This window comes from Bos indicus x Bos taurus, chromosome 14 (genome assembly GCF_003369695.1).
Source record: "Bos indicus x Bos taurus breed Angus x Brahman F1 hybrid chromosome 14, Bos_hybrid_MaternalHap_v2.0, whole genome shotgun sequence".
Taxonomy (NCBI): Eukaryota; Metazoa; Chordata; class Mammalia; order Artiodactyla; family Bovidae; genus Bos; species Bos indicus x Bos taurus.
The window spans coordinates 76,574,135-76,591,708 of NC_040089.1; the positions used below are offsets into that span (position 1 = coordinate 76,574,135).

Here is a 17,574-nt window from a genome sequence, read left to right on the forward strand (position 1 = left end):
GTTTCAACCACTTGGCACAGTTACGATGACAGCACGTCACAGCACCTGAGACTGACTGCTCCATCCTGCCCACCGCTCAGCAGGCTGCTGGGAACAGGGCCACTTCCCCATCTGCCACCCTACACTGTCTTTCTAGGGAGCCCAATTTGTGAGAGGCAGGAGTCTCCACTCAGGAATTCTTTAGCGAGTTATCAGCACCGAGCATTTACCATGAGAATCCAGTAATGCAGGGAGGTTGAAAGGTTTTCATTATGCTCAGTTTGAGAACCTGGAGTCCCTGTTCAGCATCCAGAGCCTCAGTAAAGAATCTCTAGACAACAGAATTCCAGGGAACACTGCTAATCAAGGACAGGACAGGGATAAGGATGGTGGTTCTTTTCACTGAAAAAGAAATCAGAATTTTCACAAAACAAATACGGACCAGAGAAGCTGTCCTGCACAGACGGCCTGGATTTGCCTATTCACCTAGAAGAGGTGAAGAGAGCTTTGAAGGCAAACAACATGATCGCTATGGAGCCCACGACTGCTGTCATGACTAAGGCAGCAGAGGCCGTGACAGAGGCCATGACTTCAGGATAAACAGTGGAAAAAGGCAAGCTGTAGCGGGTACAAGAGGACAATGACTGTGAAGCTCTATAGATAGGACGTTCAGTCGCGGAGCACCAAAGACAACTGCTCTCAAGATGTTATAGGTATGACGACAAGAGGACCCTTCCAGAGACCCAAACTGCATTTAAAGCCTCAGAGTACTCCTAACAGATGTCTCCTCTGCTTGTATCTCCTTATCTAGCTTTCAGGCAGCTTCTATCTTTGGAGCAGCAAAGCTCAGCCTGATGCCCCAGTTGTGAGAGAACAAGCAGAAGAGCAGCTACAGAAGGAACGGGAGAAATGGCAGCATCAGCTTGCTGTTCAGTCGCTCAGTCGTGTCCGACTCTTTGCAACCCCATGGTCTGCAGCACGCCAGGCTTCTCTGTCCTTCACCCTCTCCCGGAGCTTGCTCAAACTCATGTCCATCAAGTTGGTGATGCCATCCAACCATCTCATCCTCTGTTGTCCCCTTCTCCTCCTGCCCTCAATCTTTCCCAGCATCAACAGGGTCTTTTCCAATGAGTTGGCTCTTTGCATCAGGTGGCTGAAGTACTGGAGCTTTAGCTTCAGCATCAGTCTTTCCAATGAACACTCAGGACTGATTTTCTTTAGGACGGACTGGTTTGATCTCCAACTGCAGTGACAGCCTCGGAGGGACACCAAAACTGGCAAAGTAAAGAATTTCAAGAACAGTGATGGTCGAGAACAGGAAGTGAGTCACCTTGGACTGGGACCTTGCCGTATCCACCAGAAGTCAGATCAGGGTGTGTGAAACAGAGTGAGACCTCTCTGGAAAAAAGACGAAATACTCAGTAAAACCAAAAGACTGTCACTCTCCAACTTCTAAGCCTCCAAAACCTGATGAGCTACCAGAGGAAATGCTGGCCCCTCTATCGAGAGAATGCTTAGGTGAAGTGAAGTGCTAATCCTCTGTTGATCTCAGTTCAAACACAGAGCAGCAGTCCCCTACAAATGATGGGGAGATGCCACTCCAGTTCAACCATCTCAGCAAGGATCAATCAACCTGGAAAGATGAAAATAAGGCAGATGTGGTGAGTGCCCCAAAAGGTCGAAAGTGGGAACACCAGCATGGACCAAGAGATGAAGTAATAAGGACAAATGGAAGAAGCCCGAGAGGAGACAGAACAAAAAGGATCAAGAGCTCTAACTTGCATCTGAGAACCCAAAGGAACCTGAAGAACGCAGCTTCTAAGTTTCAGTACTGTGAGTACACTGCTTTCCCAGTTGACAGTGAAAATTAAAAAGAGAATTCTACACCCTGTGCTTTCTCCTAGCCTCTCTCTACCCTGAAACATTTCTAAGCAAATCAAATCTCTATCCAGACAAGGCAAAAAAAAAATAATAATAATAATAATTCACAATCTCCCAGGAGGATAAAAGCCTGTAAAGATTGTTAGAACTACAGGAAGAAACTGACCAACTGACCACTGATTCGGGTGATTTCAACACACACTAATTTTCTATAGATCAAGTGAATCAAAAAATGATGAACAAGAATTTAATGAACAGAACCTAATAAGTGTTAGAAAACAAACATTCTTCTCAAGGATGCTGCTGCTGCTGCTGCTAAGTCGCTTCAGTCGTGTCCGACTCTGTGCGACCCCATAGCCGGCAACCCACCAGGCTCCGCCGTCCCTGGGATTCTCCAGGCAAGAACACTGGAGTGGGCTGCCATTTCCTTCTCCAATGCATAAAAGTGAAAAGTGAAAGTGAAGTCACTCAGTCAGCGACCCCATGAACTGCAGCCTACCAGGCTCCTCCATCCATGGGATTTTCCAGCAAGAGTACTGGAGTGGGGTGCCATTGCCTTCTCGGCTTCTCAAGAATACATGGGACATATAGAAAAACAATACATATGTTGGGAGGTAATGAAAATGTCACTAAATTTCAAAGAATATGTATAATTTTGTTCCTGGGTGCTGATCAAAATGCAGTTAAGTTAAAAATCAGTAATAAAAGATTAATTTTTAAAATACAAATAGAAAATAATAACACTTCTAAATATTGCATGAGTCATCAGAAATGGTAATGGAAATTTTTCTAAAAATACTAAAAACTAGACTCCCTGGGAAGAGGGGTTGTGAGTCCACTTGCCAATGCAGAGGACACAGGTGAGGTCCCCAGTCTGGAAAGATTCCACACATCAGGAGCAACTGAGCCCACAGGGCACAAGTTCTGAGCCTGTGCTGTAGAAACCTCGAGCCAGAAGTACTGAAGCCTCCTGCCCTAGGGCACGTACTCTGTAACAAGTTAAGCCAGCGCAACGAGAAGCCCCCACGTCTCAACAAGAGCAAAACCCCTGCTCACTGCAACTAGACAAAGCTCTTGAGTGGCAATGAAGACCCAGCTCAACCAAACATAAATAACTGAATACAATTTCAAAAAATAAAAATGTTTTGTTGTTTAGCTGTGAAGTTGTGTCCGACTCTTTGTGACCCCATGGATTGCAGCACATAAGGCTTCCAAAAAAACACTAAAAAATGAATGTAACTTAATTACAAACATTTTTGGAATACAGTAAATGTTACAGTTTGAGGCAAATCTATAGCCTTAATGACTTGTCCTAGGAAAAGAAGAAAGGCTGAAAATAAATGAGTTAACAGGACAATCTGTTAAATTAGAAAGATAGTAATCAGTAAACCCTAAGAAAGCAAAAGTTAATAAAAAAACAAACTAATGAAGTTAAAAAAAAGTAACAGAGAATATCAACAAAGTCACAGTTCTTAGAAAATATTAAAACAAATAAATGTCTGGCAAGACTTGGTGAAGGGTAAATACAATGGCAGCCTCATGGATCGCAGCCTGGCTGTGGTGAAGGAGCTCGTGTGACTCAACGAAGCTATGAACCACACAGTGCAGTATTCCTGCCACAAGAACGCATGAACAATATGAAAAGGCATAAAGATGTGACAAGTGGAAGATAAGCCCAACACGTTGGAAGGTGTCCAATATGCTACAGGGGAAGAGCAGGGGGCAAACCATTCACCATCACAGCCATCCAAGTCTGTGCCCCAACCTCTAATGCCCAAGAAGCTGAAGTTGACTGGTTCTATGAAGACCTACAAGACCTTCTAGAACTAACACCAAAAAAGATGTCCTTTTTAGCATAGGGGATTGGAATGCAAAAGTAGGATGTCAAGAGATAGCTCGAGTAATGGGCAAGTTTGGCCTTGTAGTACAAAATGAAGCAGGGCAAAGGCTAATAGAGTTTTGCCAACAGAACTCACTGATCATAGCCAACACCCTCTTTCAACAACACAAAAGACAACTCTACACATGGACACCACCAAATGGTCAATACTGAAATCAGATTGATTTTGTACTTTGCAGCCAAAGATGGAAAAATTCTATACAGTCAGCAAAAACAAGACCTGGAGCTAACAGTGGCTCACATCATGAACTCTTTATTACAAAATTCAGACTTAAATTGAAGAAAGTAGGGAAAGCCACTAGGCCATTCAGGTATGCCCTGAATAAAATCCTTTATGAGTATACAGTAGAGTTGATAAATAGATTCAAGAGATTAGATCAGGTAGACAGAGTGCCTGAAGAACTATGGACAGAGGTTTGTGACACTGCACAGGAGGCAGTTACCACAACCATTCCAAAGAAAAAGAAATGCAAGAAGGCAAAGTGGTTGTCTGAAGAGGCTTTGCAAATAGCTGAGAAAAGAAAAGTGAAAAGCAAAGGAGAAACGGAAAGATATAACCAACTGAATACAAAGTTCCAGAGAATAACAAGGGAAGATAAGACCTTCTTCAATGAACAATGCAAAGAAGTAGAGGCAAACAATAAAATGGGAAAAGTCTAGAGATCTCTTCAAGAAAATTGGCGATATCAAGGGAACATTTCATGCAAAGACAGGTTCAATAAAAGACAGAAACGGTAAGGACCTAACAGAAGCAGAAGAGATTAAGAGGAGGTGGCAAGAGTACACACAAGAATTATACAAAAAAGATCATAATGATCTGAATAACCATGATAGTGTGGTCACTTACCAAGAGCCAGCATCCTGAAGTGTAAAATCAAGTGGCCCTTAGGAAGCACCACTACAAACAAAGCTAGTAGAGGTGATGGAATTCTAGCTGAGCTATTCCAAATCCTAAAAGAATATGCTGTGAAAGTGCTGCACTCAATATGCCAGAAAATTTGGAAAACTCACCAGTGGCCACAGGACTGAAAAAGATCAGTTTTCATTCCAGTTGCAAAGACGGGCAATGCTAAAGAATGTTCAAACTATACAATTGCACTCTTTTCACATGCTAGTAAGGTTATGCTCAAAATCCTTCAAACTAGGCTTCAGTAATACATGAATTGAGAACTCCAGAAGTACAAGTTGGGTTTAGAAAGGGCAGAGGAACCAGAGATCAAATTAACAAAATTTGTAGGATAATAGAGAAAGCAAGGGAATTCCAAAAAATATTTGTTTCAATGACTATATGAATCACAACAAACTGTGAAAAATTCTTCAAGAGATGGGAATACTAGACCATCCTACCTGTCTCCTGAGAAGCATGTATGCAGGTCAGGAAGCAACATTTAGAACCTTACATGGAACAACTGACTGGTTCAAAATTGGGAAAGGAGTATGTCAAGGCTATATACTGTCACTCTGCTTATTTAACTTCTATGCAGAGGACATCATGTGAAATGCTGGGCTGGATGAAGCACAAGCTGGAATCAGGATTGGTGACAGAAATATCAAAACCTCAGATATGAAGATGATACCACTCTAACAGCAGAAAGTGAAGAGGAACTAAAGGCCCCTTGATGAAAGTGAAAGAGGAGACTGAAAACGCTGACTTAAAACTGAACATTCAAAAAACTAAGATCATAGCATCCTGTCCCATCACTTCATGGCAAATAGAAGAAGGAAAAGGTGGAAACAATGACAGATTTCATTTTCTTGGGTTCCCAGATCACTGCTGATGGTGACTGCAGCCTTGAAATTAAAAGACGCTTGCTCCTTGGAGGGTCTTCCCTAGTGGCTCAGGAAGTAAAGAATCCGCCTGCAATGTAGGAGACCTGGGTTGGATGCCTGGGTTGCGAAGATCCCCTGGAGAAGGGTATGGCTACCCACTCTGGGATTCTTGTCTGGAGAAAAGGAAGGCTATGACAAACCTATATAGCATATTAAAAGCAAAGACATCACTTTGCTGACAAAGGTCCACAGAGTCAAGGCTGTGGTTTTTCCAGTAACCATGTACAGATGTGACAGTAGGACCATAAAGAAGGCTGAGCACTGAAGAAGTGATGCTTTTGAACTGTGGTGCTGTAAAAGACTCTTCAGAGTCCCTTGGACTGTGAGGAGATCAAGCCAGTCAATCCTAAAGAAAATCAGTCCTGTATATTCACTGGAAGGACTGATGCAAGCTGAAGCTCCAATACTTTGGCCACCTGATGTGAAGAACTGACTCACTGGAAAAGACTCTGATGCTGAGAAAGATTGAAGGCAAGAGGAGAAGTTCATGTCAGAGCATAAAAGAGTTAGACAGCATCACTAATTCAATGGACATGAGTTTGAGCAAACCCCGGGAGTTAGTGCAGGACAGGCACGCTTGGCATGCTGCAGTCCATGGGGTTGCAAAGAGTTGGACACAACTTAGCGACTGAATAAAAACAACAGCAAATAAAGTGAAACAACATAAAGAGGCCCACAAGAGAATGCACACATGTATACGTGTGGCTGAGTCCCACTGCTGTCCACCTGAAACTATCCCAACATTGTTAATTTGGTATCCTTCAACACAAAATAAAAAGTAAAAAATAAAATTTCCCAAAAGACCTACATATCTAAGGACATACTAATACAACAGATGTAGCAATGCAGAACTGTGAGAAAGGAGGGACAATTAAATGGTCCTGATATTATCTACATTGGAAGAATTAGACTGGATTCCTACCTCACATTATATACAAAATCAATTCAAGATGGACTAGTGATATTAGTATGAAAGACAAAGTTTTAAAAGAAATTATACTATTGTTTTGCATCCTCCCAAAAAGAAAGATTTCTTAAGCATACTAACCAAAGAAGAAAAGAATGAATATTTTGACTGTGTGGAAACTGAGAACTTCTATTTAGCATAACACATCATTAAAAACAAACAACTAAAAGACAAGCCACAAACTGGGAGATATTTACAAAATGTAAAACTGAATAAATGTTAGTAATTAAACTATGTAAGAACCTTGACAAAAAAATTGAAAAAAAAAAAAAGTAAGCAAATGTGGGGAAAAGAAAACAAACTGAATAGAAATTTTATAGACATGGAAACTTGTCTGGCCAAGAAGTATTTTTAAGAAATACAGAATCTCAATTATTCATCAGAGAAATACTAGTTAAGACCACAAGAGATGCTATTTTCAAACTCACAAGAATGGTAAAGACTAGGAATTTTGACCTAAATAATGCAAAGAAAAAAAGGTGGGGCAGTGGTGACTCTTTACACACTGCTGCTAGTTGTTTAAACTGGCAAAGCTTAAACTGCTGGTAGGTATTAAATTTGGTAAACTTGTTGGAAAACAACTTGGCATTATTTTATAAAGTTGATCATTTGCATGTCCTTAACAAACAATTCTAGGTACATACTACAAAAATTTTGCACAGATACTCATTCCAAATTTAAGCATTCTTCATAATAAAAGCCATCACCAATATGCTCAAATGTTCACTGGCAGAAAAATGGTTAAAAGAATTAGGCTAATACACAATGGAACATTATACAGTAGTGAGAATGAATGAACTATAGCTGTAGGCAACAACATGAATGGATCTTAGAAAACGGAATAGTAAATGAAAACAGACAAAAAGGAGTTCAAAGTAGTAACATCTTTCTTTCACTGAGTCCCACCTCCAAGACTTAATGTTCTACACTGAGCATCAAGGAAGACTTCCAATTCTTAACGACAAAGAAGAAATGAATTCTTTTGGCAGTTACCATAGCCTCATCTTTTGCTATGTACTTCTTCTGAAAATGCTACAATTACACAACAGAAAAAAAGAAAACAATCCAGAAACATGGGAACACTGTGGATCCTGTGTCTCAAAAGCTTACGTGATCAGTATGAACAACTGAATGAGGCCCACCGAAGAACTGCTGAGGTGCAAAGGGCAAGCAAAGGACAGTCACCACTCTTCAAGGAGGACGCTATGAATCTAACTGAAACATTCTTCACAAATTCAAGAAACCACAGTGTGGAGATACATCTGGCTACACTTCTGCACTCTAAGGAGCTTTCTTTTATATATGGTACAGCAATATCCACATTGTACAAAAATATTTCTCCATGGTTAATTTCTTGTTATAAATTTGAATATGCACTGAGCCTTTTCTATCATTCTTTTATGATGCTTGGATATTTTCATTGAAATATAAAGATCTGTTTATAAACTAGACTTTTCTTAAAACATCATTTGTGCAAGCTTTAAAAAGACTCTAAACATAACATTAAATTCAAAATAAAGAAACATATCTGTGGTAATACTATTTTTTTTTAAATATAATTAAAAATAAATTGAAAATGGCAATTACTTCAGGGGTTGCGGCAGGGCAGGGAATGTAGGTAACAGAGGTACTCACAGGTACCTCTTTAACTGTGTTGGTACTGACCCAGTTCTGAGCAGAGTAACTGGTTCCCAAAGGTTTGCTTTTATTATTAACTTCTGCATATTAATACAATCCAGAACTGGCATGTTCAAATTACAGAATTTTAAAAAGTGTAAAAAATACATGATGACAAGGAAGTAGACATAGAAAAGTGTCGATCATCAATTCATCAGATGAGGTAGGGAGTACGCCTGCAGCCTGATAAGCCAAACAAAGAAAAGCCACAACGTTCCCACAGATGTCTTCCAAGAAAAGGAAGTACTTCTTCCCCTGAACAGTAAATGAGGGATCGAAGGATAAGTGAAGATATGAATTAATCTGGAGGTAGATTAAAAGAAAATTGAGGGACTTTATTAGTGAATTAGACCAAAAGGTCACTGCTGAGGATAAAGACTGAGGAAGAGTTACTTAAAAAGAATTGTAAAGTTTAAAACGCTGTGCAGACTATGAAACTGCCAACTAGGCAAAAGACTGTTCGTGCTAACTGCTTAAAACTTTTTCTGTTCCCATATTTCCACCCCCGAGCTATTACTCCCTTTGTTCTATACAGACCAGTCCTCAGACGCTAGAGTACATGCCTCTAGTCACCAGTAACTGAAAATTTAAACTGCAAGTGATAAAAATGGTTCAAAAATAGTACTACTTTGCCTTAACAGGCAAGATATACAGCAAACAAAATCATCTACTTCAACACTTAGCTTTCATATTTCGTTTAATAACAAAGTTGCATGGCACTTAAGGGCTTCCCAGGGGGTGCTAGTGGTAAATGCCTGGTATGTGCCTGGCAATGCAGGAGACCTAAGAGACAAAGTTTTGATCCCTGGGTCAGGAAGATCCCCTGGAGGAGGGGATGGCAACCCACTCCAGTATTCTTGCTGGAGAATCCCACGGACAGAGGAGCCTGGCGGGCTACAGTCCATAAGGTCGCAAAGAGTCAAACACAACTGAAGTGACTTAGCAGGCACGCACTTAAAATACACGTAAAGTACTGCTGCTGCCACTGCTACTGCTAAGTCATTTCACGGCAGCCCACCAGGCTCCCCCGTCCCTGGGGTTCTCCAGGCAAGAACACTGGAGTGGGTTGCCATTTCCTTCTCCAATGCATGAAAGTGAAAAGTGAAAGTGAAGTCACTCAGTCGTGTCTGACTCTTAGCAACCCCACAGACTGCAGCCTACCAGGCTCCTCCGCCCATGGGATTTTCCAGGCAAGAGGACTGGAGTGCGATGCCATTGCCTTCTCTGAAAGTACTGCTACATACCTGACTTTTTAATGTGATAATGAATTTTTTATTGAAGTATAGCTGATGTGCAATATTATGTAAGTTATAGATGTACAGTATAGTTTCATAATTTTTAAAGATTATACTCCATTTATAATCATTTTAAAATAGTGGCTGTATTCCCAAGTGTACAGATACATCTGTGTAGCTTATTTTACACATAATAGTTGATACCTCTTAATCTCCTATCCTTATATTACCCCTCCTCCTTGCCTGTCAACACCAGTAACCACTAATTCATTCTCTGTATCTCTGAGTCTTTCTTTTCTGTTACATTCACTAGTTGGTTGCTTTTTTAGATTCCACATATAAGTGATATACAGTATGCCTTTGTCTGACTTATTTCACTGAGCATGATACCCTCCAAGTTCATCTGTTGATACAAATGGCAAAATTTCATTCCTTTTTCTGGCCACTTAAAATGTATACCCCACTGTACACATATACGCACACACACATCATAACATCTTAATCCACTTACCTGCTGATGGACACTTAGGTTGCTTCTGTACCTATATATATATTCTTTAATATGAGCATTACAGTGACACTGTATGAGTAGGGAGGTACTATTTCCATCTTATAGATGAGAAAACTGTGGCTCAGAAGTGTTAAAAGTCCACAACCATATTTTTTATGACAATACATTCTCAGTCTACATAGGTATACTTAACTATCAACATGTCTGGAGTTTAACTGCTAAATACAGTCTTAGTTAATCACTTACTTTGTACCAGGAACTGTTCTAGACACTGGAGATATAAAGATGAGTAAGACACGATTCCTTCTTCCACGGAGCTCATAGTCTAGTGAGGAGACAACCTATAAAAAGATAAGCGGCTTTCAGTGTGACAGTTACTAAAACAGATGCAAAATGGCAACCACTACATCTGGGGCACATGAGAGAAAGTGGGTAATTCAGTCAGGAAGAGGTTCACAGAGAAAGAAACCTTCGAATAAACTGTGTTAGAGTGCAATTCTTCAATAACGAATCACAGAAAATATGGAGCATTCAGAAAACTGTTGTAAGACTGGTGCAAAGGGAGGAGGCCCACAGGCAGACAGTAATCTAAACCATAAAGAACCCTATGGGATAGTTCATATGGTATCCAAAATAAACAAAGCACAGTAGTTTAAAGTTTAAAGCTTATCCTGAAGGTAACACTGATAGGTTTCCATAGCAAGAACTGCATTTTAGAAGAATACTTCGGTAGAAATGGGTCCAGATTTAAAGTAACAAGTTTATCTGAACCACAGCACTGGGTATGAGAAGGAGAAAGCTCAGCATACATGTAAGATCTCTGACAGATGATTATGGATAGCTGAGTCTTAGAAGGAGGAGGATTCCACACAACTAAAATGTCCCACTTCGTTATCTGGGTGGACAACGGAGCCATAACCAGGACAGAGAACAGAAGAGGAACGAATTGTGGAAGACAACATGCCACAGAGTTTTCAAGGGCCAATTCTGCAGTCAGACTATTTGAATTTCATTTCCAATTCTGCCACTGAAACAGCTGTGTGACCAGGCGTGGCAAAAGGAAAAAACAAAGTCTGAGTTTTAACAAACTTTTGAGTGAACTGGTTACTCGTCCAAATTAATTTAGGTCATAACAAAGCTGATTACGTCCAGTTCAATCCTTTAAAAATATCACAGAGTTGTATAAGAGCTCATTACTATTCAACTGCCAAGAACAGCGAGAGTCCTGAATGTAGATAATAAATGACATTTCCAGTCCTCCAAGGTTACAGACCTATCAATGCCTCACTCAGAAAATATATCTTTTTTTTTAACTTTTTATTTTAATTTTTTTTAATTTTAATTTTTTTTAATTTTATTTTTAAACTTTACAATATTGTATTAGTTTTGCCAAATATTGAAATGAATCCGCCACAGGTATACTCCTTGGTGTTCCCCATCCTGAACCCTCCTCCCTCCTCCTTCCCCATACCCTCCCTCTGGGTCGTCCCAGTGCACCAGCCCCAAGCATCCAGTATCGTGCATCGAACCTGGACTGGCGACTTGTTTCATACATGATATTATACATGTTTCAATGCCATTCTCCCAAATCTCCCCACCCTCTCCCTCTCCCACAGAGCCCATAAGACTAATCTATACATCAGTGTCTCTTTTGCTGTCTCGTACACAGGGTTATTGTTACCATCTTTCTAAATTCCATATATATGTGTTAGTATACTGTATTGGTGTTTTTCTTTCTGGCTTACTTCACTCTGTATAATAGGTTCCAGTTTCATCCACCTCATTAGAACTGATTCAAATGTATTCTTTATAATGGTTGAGTAATATTCCATTGTGTATATGTACCACAGCTTTCTTATCCATTCATCTGCTGATGGGCATCTAGGTTGCTTCCATGTCCTGGCTATTATAAACAGTGCTGCGATGAACATTGGGGTACACATGTCTCTTTCCCTTCTGGTTTCCTCAGTGTGTATGCCCAGCAGTGGGATTGCTGGATCATAAGGCAGTTCTATTTCCAGTTTTTTAAGGAATCTCCACATTGTTCTCCATAGTGGCTGTACTAGTTTGCATTCCCACCAACAGTGTAAGAGAGTTCCCTTTTCTCCACACCCTCTCCAGCATTTATTGCTAGTAGACTTTTGGATCGCAGCCATTCTGACTGGCGTGAAATGGTACCTCATAGTGGTTTTGATTTGCATTTCTCTGATAATGAGTGATGCTGAGCATCTTTTCATGTGTTTGTTAGCCATCTGTATATCTTCTTTGGAGAAATGTCTATTTAGTTCTTTGGCCCATTTTTTGATTGGGTCATTTATTTTTCTGGAGTTGAGCTGTAGGAGTTGCTTGTATATTTTTGAGGTTAGTTGTTTGTCAGTTGCTTCATTTGCTGTTGTTTTCTCCCATTCTGAAGGCTGCCTTTTCACCTTGCTAATAGTTTCCTTTGTTGTGCAGAAGCTTTTAAGTTTAATTAGGTCCCACTTGTTTATTTTTGCTTTTATTTCCAATATTCTGGGAGGTGGGTCATAGAGGATCCTGCTGTGATGTATGTCGGAGAGTGTTTTGCCTATGTTCTCCTCTAGGAGTTTTATAGTTTCTGGTCTTACGTTGAGATCTTTAATCCATTTTGAGTTTATTTTGTGTATGGTGTTAGGAAGTGTTCTAGTTTCATTCTTTTACAAGTGGTTGACCAGTTTTCCCGGCACCACTTGTTAAAGAGATTATCTTTAATCCATTGTATATTCTTGCCTCCTTTGTCAAAGATAAGGTGTCCATATGTGCGTGGATTTATCTCTGGGCTTTCTATTTTGTTCCATTGATCAATATTTCTGTCTTTGTGCCAGTACCATACTGTCTTGATCTTAATTGCCTGCTTACTTTAAGATGTCATTCTTGAGTCAGAAGCAAATTTTTTTTTAAAAAAATCCAACAGATCTGATTCATTTTGCATACTATGCACAGCATTACAGATTAGAAAAGGCAGAGAAATATCATCATGTATCCATCTGCCTGGATCAATTAATAAATATACTTAGTGACTGCCTAGTCTATTAAAGTGGGTATGGCAAGGACACAAAAGTGGTTCCCGTTTCCACACTGGTACTCTAGTTTGAGGACATTAATACACAGGTGACATCCCAGCAACAAGACAGGATGGTACATATCAGCTGATAAAGAAAGTTAGTCCAATGGACACGGAACTTGAAAGGTTAAAAAGCCATTTAGGCAACAAAATTTAAAATTTAAAACTCAATGAATTTTAACAATGAATTAAAATTTAAAACTCAATGAATGTGGCAAAGATAAAGACAGACCATCCAGGCTGAGTCCTGCTTCTTGGGAACGTCTCAGTCCTGGGTACATGGGGACCCTAAAGGGTAACCTTAGAAAACAATGCAATGGCTCTAACTGCCGAGATAGCTTTTGGATGTATCTCAAGAATATTTCACTAGAATCCTGATATAATAAAGCACACTTCTGTTAAATTTTACAGTCTCTGTAGGACCGAAATATTCAGAAAGGAAAGATCCATTTTATCTGGACTACATATTACGAGGCTTCAGTTTCAAAGCCCAGGTGACTGCACGTGGGCAGAAGGGGAGAGGAAGGAGGAAAACCCTTCTCAGTACCCAGTTCCTTTCAACTTCAGAATCGTTCCCTTTTATCGAACTCTCCGAATGATCACCACCATGGTCTCCTACGATTCCGAGATTACTTCCGCTTTCCCGAGCGGCCTCTGAACACAGTCCTACGCCTCCTCCCCACTTGAGGTCGCCGCCCTCGCTCCAGCCTCGGCATCTGCACCAACCCTGGGTCTCGCCCCCTTCCATCTCACCGAAGGCAGGGGCGACCCCGTGCCGGGCTCCAGGAGCTGTGTCCTGTCCACGGAACTCGAGCCCCTCAGACCCCCAGCTCTCCGCCGGCCGAGAGCACCTCTACCTATGTCTGCATAGCACTTCCCAGTTACACATTCACATTCCCATCTCAAGGAAACAGGCTAAGTACAACCATTTCAGATTTAACACTGCAACATTAACATTATTCTCTTTTTATTGGGTTGAATTTTAATTTTTAAAAATTTACTTATTTTTAATTGAAGGATAATTGCTTTACAGCCTTGGTTTCTGCCAAATATCAACATGGTACCTGTATGTCCCCTCCTTCAGGAACCTCCCTCCCCATCCCACCACTCTCAATTGTGACCGAGCCCCGCGATCCTGGAGTCCTAGAGCAAATTCCCATGGGCTATCTGTTTTACATGTGGCAATGTTTGTGTCTAAGTTACTCTCTCCATACGTCCCTCCCTCTCCTTCCTCCGTCACCCTGTGTCCATAAGTCTGTTCTCTATGTCTGTGTCCGCATTTCTTCTCTATTTCCTACAGGGCTTTCTTCCCAGGAGCCCTCAACCACTGTGCCTTCTCCTCTACCTTCAAATAAACTTGGTGCTGAGGTCTCAATGTGTACTTTTAATTATTTGGGATAGAACCTAGAAGATTTCTTAAAAATTTACTTGTCCACACTAACCTCTGTATAAACTTCACTGACTAATCCTTTAAAAGCAAAACACAGGAATTTCACCCTCCTGATCACATCTGCAAGTGCCACTGAGTGAAAATAACGCTTTTGACTCATGTAACTCCAGTGACTTGAAGAGCACTTGCAGTATCTGCCAGACAATGGACTAACGAAGACCAGCATCCACAGGAACTTTTTATCCTCCAACTGTAGTCTGGGTGTTTTGTTTTGTTTTTAATCTAAAAGTGCCTATTTAATCATAGGATCTAATAATCACAACTTTCTCTCTTCTACCTTTCTGCATCTGCCTTCCACCTTTCTGTACTTGCAGTAAACTTCAAAGTTTATTTTAGTGCCCAATACATGCCAGTTTATAGGATGAACACAGGAGGTGTTTTTTTTTAATGAGGAAAATGTATTTATCCTCAAAATGTCAAATTTCCTAAGTCTGTATTAATATCCAACTCTTATTATTTATCTCCACCCAGTTTCAGATTTTCACACTATGTGACCACCATGCTCTCAACTCACTCTGTGTAATCAATCTACTCAATCAGTTACCTAATTAATAAAAATTTCTTTTCCTTTCTCAAATTTTCAAATACTTGTATTGTTACTGCATTTCCCTTGCTGTAACAGTCAAAAGCCTCGCTGAATTTAACCTTAAAAGTGAAAGTGAAGTTGCTCAGTTGTGTCTGACTCTTTGTGACCCCATGGACTGTAGCCTACCAGGCTCCTCCCTCCATGGGGTTCTCCAGGCAAGAGTACTGGAGTGAGTTGCCATTTTCCTTCTCCAGGGGAATCTTCCCGACCCAGGGATCGAACCCAGGTCTCCTGCATTCCAGGCAGATGCTTTAACCTCTGAGCCACCAGGGAAGCTCATGCCTCCTCAAATTATCAGGACATATACCCTTATACCTACTGCCTATTAATTCCCTGCAATTTATTTCCTAGTTTATTTCCTACATCTTTACTCACTAAACTTCCAGTCAGCAAAATTTACAAGATCTTCCTGTCCGTACAGAATGCAAATTCCTTCCCCAAAAAGCAATTAATAATCAACAACAGACTTTGTACTTCCTTGTGGCTCAGACCAGGAAGTAAAGAATGTGCCTGCAATGCAGGAGACTTAGGTTTGATCCCTGGGTGGGGAAGATGCCCTGGAGAAGGGAATGGCAACCTACTCCAGGATTCTTGCCTGGAGAATCCCATGGACGGAGGAGCCATGGAGGGCTACAATCCACGGGGTTGCAAAGAGTCAGACATGACTGAGCAACTAATGCTTTTACTTCACACTAGAGGCTAAGCTAGCAGTAACTATAACACACAAAAAGTAAAGGACAGTTGAGATCAAATATCAAAGATATTTCCATTTGGAGCTGACAGAAATACTGAGTTTTGCCATTTTCCAAGTCAGTTCAGTTCAGTTCAGTTGCTCAGTCGTGTCCGACTCTTTGTGACCCCATGAATTGCAGCACGCCAGGCCTCCCTGTCCAACACCAACTCCCAGAGTTCACTCAAACTCATTCCATCAAGTCAGTGATGCCATCCAGCTATCTCATCCTCTGTCGTCCCCTTCTCCTCCTGCCCCCAATCCCTCCCAGCATCAGAGTCTTTTCCAATGAGTCAACTCTTCGCATGAGGTGGCCAAAGTATTGGAGTTTCAGCATCAGTCCTTCCAGTGAATATTCAGGGCTGACTTCCTTTAGGATGGACTGGTTGGATCTCCTTGCAGTCCAAGGGATTCTCAAGAGTCTTCTCCAACACCAATCATCAATTCTTCGGCGCTCAGCTTTCTTCACAGTCCAACTCTCACATCCATACATGACTACTGGAAAAACCATAGCCTTGACTAGGCAGACCTTTGTTGGCAAAGTAATGTCTCTGCTTTTCAATATGCTATCTAGGTTGGTCATAACTTTCCTTCCAAGGAGTAAGCGTCTTTTAATTTCATGGCTGCAATCACCATCTGCAGTAATTTTGGAGCCCCCAAAAATAAAGTCTGACATTGTTTCCACTGTTTCCCCATCTATTTCCCATGAAGTGATAAGACCAGATGCCAAGTCAGAGGTTAGTAAAAAAACAAAAACAACACTACATTTACAGCAAACTTAATATAAAACTCTCAATATCTAGTAATGTTAGAAGAAACCCAACTCAGATCCTGTCAACAAGTAAACTTTCACTGATAGCAGTCCTTCAGTCTGGCCGATGGGGGTGGGAGTAGGGGGAAGAGAGTAACAATGATTGAAAACAAGAACTATTTCCAGAGGCAAGTCTGAATTTGAACTTCTGCACCCACATTTACTAAAAGACACCATAACAGTAGTTGAGAGAGTAAATTCTGCAGCCAGATTGTCTAGGTTCAAATCCTGGTTCCACTACTGGCAAGCTTCCTTATCCTACACTGCCTCAGTTTTTATACCTATAAAATAATGGTACCTACCTCATAGATTTATTAAGAGAATTAAATGGGTTAATATTGACAAATGGCTAAGAAAACAGTCTGGCTTACAAAGGCCTAATAAGTAAACTGACATAACCTTCAACAAGTAACTTAACCTCTCTCAGCAGCACATGTCTTAGGAGAAATTACTATTGTATCGGCACTTTGTGAATTACAAAGTGATATATAAATACTAAATTATTAAGCACATAACACAGGAAAACATTACATATAAGACAATGACAAAGCATTTATAAAAAATATAATCTTGCTTATCGCAATTCTATCAATAAATTTTTCTGAACAGTGAGGTTGCTTTTAAACTCAACTCTTTAGCCTTCTGAGATACTCACCCCATCTACCATATTTTAAATAATTTCTGAGGGAGATTCTTATAAAAATATATTATGCAAGACCCTGTCCTAGTATTGAGTCTCTGAAAATGAAGACTACTCTCCTTTCCAAAGTGACTGAGTACCTACACATTTTTCACCTCCTAAATATACTCTCTCCTCCCATTTATACCCTCGTCTTTTCAGCCATCAAATTGATCTGAGGCTTATGTTATTTAAAAAAAACAAGAAGACAATAAAAAGAAAGACCAAATGCTTTGATCAAATAACCTCTCAAAGG

The 17,574-nt window shown here is 40.5% G+C and overlaps 1 protein-coding gene across 4 annotated transcripts in view; it reads right to left on the bottom strand.

The window, feature by feature from the left end:
• Nucleotides 1–17,574, bottom strand: part of WWP1 (WW domain containing E3 ubiquitin protein ligase 1) — a 136,433-nt gene that overhangs the window by 98,991 nt on the left and 19,868 nt on the right. For all 4 annotated transcript variants that reach the window (XR_003514514.1, XM_027561611.1, XM_027561610.1 and 1 more), the window contains exon 2: nucleotides 10,227–10,321. The gene's annotated coding sequence lies outside the window, so the exon portion shown is untranslated. The remainder of the gene's footprint in view (nucleotides 1–10,226; nucleotides 10,322–17,574) is intronic.